Here is a 5,389-nt window from a genome sequence, read left to right as displayed (position 1 = left end):
TCAGTGCAATATTTTCTTTGGTATTTTCTTTTCACAGTTGATGGGAAAATGCCTCAGTGAGATCAATTCATTCATTTACCTGACCAATTTCCCAGCATGGAAAATGAGAGAGAAAGTTCAATGTCCTGGAAAATCTTGCATTGTCCTGGAAAAATATTTCAACACTCTCCAATTTTCCTTCATCTGAGAATGGACTACAATGGGTGTCTATAACATTGCCGTCTGAAAGGGTTAGGTTATGTTCAGGGACATATTAGCTTTCAAATAGTTCATGAACGAAAGCATTATAAATATACTGCTTTTTGTTATGGTGTGGAAACGCTGTGAACTCACATAGCACATACAGGTTGAATGACCTTACAGCTTGTATGTGGCCATGTAAGATATTGTAAATGTTTACCAAATTATCTATGAAATATGGTCTTGATATGGTCCAAAAAGTATTGTTCACTATAGTACGCTATGCTGTTTTCATTTTTAAACAAATAATTTTTGTCTAGGTGAGGGCGAGGAAAAAGGACATTGTTTGTTTTGTCACTAGAGAAGAATAAGGAAGAGCTACATGACGGTAATGAAAATTATATTCACATATGTAGTGGAGTCAGCGTTCACCCAGCCTGGCCCTTTGGATGCAGCTTTATTACTTCAGAGGCCTGGATTTGAGACCAGGAGGGGTGACTGCGTGCTCTCTCTCTCTCTCTCTCTCTCTCTCTCTCTCTCTCTCTCTCTCTCTCTCTCAGAGGCATGCCCCAGAAAGCAACACATTACATGGCACTGTCCCTGTCTGTCATACAGGCTGGATCATCACAGAAGAAGATCTCTAGAAAATAGTGACATTAGAGTGATCTCTAACTTCTGAATTGCCTGTAAAACAGCATTGATGTACATTTCCTGAGCCTGTGTGCCCACTGTTTGGCTAAAAGCTAAAAGTGTTTTCTATTACTGTTATTGCTGTTTAAGTTCCTTTAAGTAATAATATATGACACAATAAAATCACTTACCTCATAGGTGTAGTTGCAGAGGGTTGCACTGTTTCCCTGCCTTTAAGTTCCTTGTTCCTCCTCCCTGTTTATACAGAGCCTGTCCCATAAACCACTTCAGTGACTGGAAAGCTTGGATTTCCTGCCATAAATATTTACTTGACAAAAATTCCTTGTGTTTTTCCCATAGTGTTTAATCTGATGTACTTTATGTGTGGCTCCAAATTCAACATGGATGACTACTACAGAATGACAAACTGATCGGTTTAAGCTATATGAGATGCTAGGTTGTGGGGAAAATCTATGGAAAGAGAGGTGCTTCTGTGTAAATCTGACCATGACCTCTTACTCTGAATGACATTGAAGGTCTGATTCTATTTGAGTGTTTGGTTCCATCTTGTGGTCACATATTGTTCACACAAGTTTTGATAGAAATTTTGTAGTATCCTAGGCCTATGATTTTTTACTTGATTATCATCAGAAAAGCAAAAATAAGCACAATCTCAGATCACAGAAGACAAAAGAAAGAAAAAAAGACGAGGACAAGTATTGTATAAAGAACCTTGTAACGAATGACATCTGTTAACTCAGGAACATGAACTAGCCACCATAGTGCTCGTGATCAACTACAGGTGCAAAATGTTGCAGATTTCACATTCCATAAAATCAACGTTATACACTCACATCTTGTGTCAATACCAACTTACAATGAAACAGCTGTACAGGGTTTCATTTGAAAGGAACAGTGTGATTCCTGCCTGTGCATTAGACTCCTGCATGATCCCTACAACACACCTCATGACCCTGGCTAAAGACCCTGCCAGAGAACCTTTTGTGAAACTTGTAAAATAATATTAATTGTGGTTGAATGCTAATTTTAACAAATGCTGACAGAAAAATAACATTACAAAATAGATCATACCAAATTCCAGTGTTGTCCCTGAAACCTTTATATTGTTCATAGTATTTATATTATAAATTATTAATTCATACTGATGCAAATAACTTTCTTCCAAGACATAGAATCTAAATACATAAAAGCTCCATATGGCAAAAAGATTTTGATTGCTTCAGATACACTGTATATTTATACCCCTTAAAACAGCCATATGGATGCATTTCATGATATTAATGCAAGTACTGTAAACACAGTGCAAATTTAAGCACAGTAAAGAGTAGTGTTTTTATTTCCTAAAATTAATCTACTTTTTATAGAATGTTAATTTTGCACAAATATGCAATACATTTCAATTTAATGGTCCACGACTTGAACATTTAGTTTTGGCCCGCGACCCTCCACCCCGATTCATTTTTGGCCCTTGACGTGGAAGAATTTGTGCACCCCTGGTTTATACGATTGACATATCTAGGATAGGGATGAATTTGTCTCATTCTCACTGCAGAGCTAACTTTTATCTTCTTGACACTAGGAAGAGATTAGTGCCCACAAGCAGTCACCAAGCACCTCACAATGTGACATGTTTTCTTTCTCCCTTTTTCAGTGTACGAAGATGTTGGGACCTCCTCCACTTGCTTACTGCGCTGAAATCAGATTTTCTAAAAGGTATTCTTGGATTAGTTTCTCTTAGTTTTGAACTCCACAAGTTGCTTCTTTCAGAGACAGAAGACTGAGCACTGTGTTTTAGGGACTTGGGTTTATGTATGTTATTTGATGCAAAAATTACATTGTAAGTGTAATGTGAACCCTTAAGGTACAATTCCTGCAAACCATTCTGTCGGCAAAAACAGTTGGTCCTCCCTTCTCCATGGGTATTGAATTATATGGTAATTTCAATAATAAAAACATAATGATGTGTTCCAAGTACAAAATAGAGTGAAACTGTAACAGACATGTTTTTTCAGCCAAAAAGGCCTTTCTTTGTGGCATTACAAGGTACCTTAGGACTCTTTTTTGCCTATTCACTCAGTAGGTGGCTACTCCTATTTTCTTAGGACTCTTTTAAAAAAATGGTTTACCTAAATCAATAGTGCCAAATATGCAGGACTCACATAAAAATAAAACGGCCAAAAAGCTGAATAATGTCAACATGTTAGCATCATACCGAAGGGTCGCTTCGTTTGTCAAAGCTCCGCATAGAATACTGCAGAGGACATGTCTGAAAGCAGCTAATGAAACGTCATTATTGAATGATGTTAAAGGGGCCACCTGCCATACCTTCTTGAACCACCAGGGTGCAACAGTTCAGTCTTTGAAAATCCTGTACAAGATTCACAGCCCGCTTTAACACAGGAGTCTCCAACCTTTTTCGGAATGAGGGCTACGTGAAGGACCCGAAATAATAGGGCTACTCATTTGAAACAAACAGACCCTCGCCCCTCTTTGCGTGGGTAATCCTCCTGCATAATATGTGAATTTTACATTTAAATGATCAATAGCCTATTATGTAGGCATATAAGCCTTTAAGCAACTGTATTTTCATCTGATTCTTCAATACTTCAATATCAATATGCAACACTACCAACATTTTTGTTCAGTTTGTTCATTTCAAAGTTTGATTGGGGAATCTAATATATATTTTTAAACACAAAATGCAACAAAAAAATGCAATCTTTTTGTGCAGTTAATAATTTAGGTACATTTTTAGCATTACCCACCGTTAAGAATTCAGAGGCTGTTTAAGTGCTGATTTCAGGGGACAGTTTTAACATTTCGACAGCAATTCAACCAGTACCACCCTAACTTATGATGACGCCTTTTACAGTTAGCCTATTACACATCTGAAATCTCAAAAAGGTTTTGTCTTTCTCTGGGTAATGCAGCCCTATTTCATGGCATACATGCCACAAGATTTTCAGCGCTGTAGCTACACCAGGCCAGGGGCGGATCTTGCGTTTTCATGAGTTTTCGATCGTCTTATATTTCATTTCCATTCATCACAGAGTTCCCAAAATCACATATAAGGTGTGTTAGAGTGTCTAGTTTCGTAATTAATAAAAAAAAGCTAAAAACGTAATATTAAGTTTTTGGCACTCAACGCATGGGAAGGAAAAACTTAATATTACGTTTTTGGCACTCAATGAGTTAACCTCAGTAACAACAGGTGAGTTGATGATGAGTTGGAACATTAATGTTAACTAGAAATGTAATTCCAGAGGAATTACAGTAGTGGATGAAAAGCTGCTGGCTTAATGTTGGTGGGAGATTCCTGAAAAGAAATCATTCAATCACTTAATCTTTGGGTTCATACAAACCCTCGTACCAAAAAACCATGTATGTCAAGGCATTCTTGAGATATCGCGCGTATTCATGGACTTGACCTTTGACCTCCAACATCAACTCACTTCATCTTTGAGTCATACAAACACTTGTACCAAATTTGAAGCATACTGTATGCGTCAAGCCGTTCTGGAGATATAATGCGCAAAGCATGAGATATGGCTGTGACTTTTATCACTGGAGAGCCAGATTGTATGCTAAGAAGCTGAGACAGTTGGATTCACAGGTGACACCTGTGCCAGTGTTCTGATTATCCCGGGAACTACTCTGGGAGCTTAATGAGCGTAGGTGGCTTTAGGCCATTATGACATCACAGCCTCATTCAAGTCTATGGGGGGGAAATTAGCTTTTTAACATTTTTAATCCCCTATTTCTCAAAAAGTATAAACTTTTTTTTTTTTAACTCATTGAATGCCAAGCTGTTTTCGGGAGCTTTGTCCTAGAGTGCCAGCAATCTAGACCATTGTTGATGATTTTTGTACAGCCACAGCATATTCTATGTTATAGCTATGAACACATACAATGGCTCGTTGAAAAGGTGAGACTTTAAGCTCTCGGTGGGTGCAAACCGTGTATTTCTACACGCCTCTGTTCCTGAGAAATCCCAAGCTAAACAGTGGCTAGTTTTCATCAAAATTGCTGTTTTTTTCTAGAAATGGAGATATAACGTATAAGTGTTGCCTGTTACTTACTTGTGTAAACTTTCCGGGAAGTGATCAGCGAGACCTGGCGAGACTGCCACCTAGTGATAGACCCACGAAAATGGCCTGGTTTTGACCTGACGTGCATGCGTCACTGATTCGACCCAAAGCGGCAACCGAGTTATGATAAAATGCCCAGATAAAATGTCCAGATTGTGCGTTTTCATGAGTTTTCGATCGTCATATATTTCATTTCCATTAATCACAGAGTTCCCAAAATCACATATAAGGTGTGTTAAGAGTGTCTAGTTTCGTAATTTAAAAAAAAGCTAAAAACGTAATATTACGTTTTTGGCACTCAACGCATGGGAAGGGCACTCAATGAGTTAAAGTATATTTTTTTGCCTTTTTATGCCTTTAATTAGATAGGATAGTGGAGATTGACAGGAAGTGAGTGGGAGAGAGAGTCGGGGTGGGATCCCGAAAGGACCACGGGGCGGGAATCGAACCCGGGTCGCCAGCGTACAGTA

The sequence above is a fragment of the Alosa pseudoharengus genome, unplaced genomic scaffold (genome assembly GCF_046254945.1).
Source record: "Alosa pseudoharengus isolate Yale_2024_CS ecotype anadromous, Long Island Sound unplaced genomic scaffold, YU_APseudo_1.1 YU_APseudo_1.1_scf_8, whole genome shotgun sequence".
Taxonomy (NCBI): domain Eukaryota; kingdom Metazoa; phylum Chordata; class Actinopteri; order Clupeiformes; family Clupeidae; genus Alosa; species Alosa pseudoharengus.
This window is presented reverse-complemented; position numbering follows the sequence as displayed.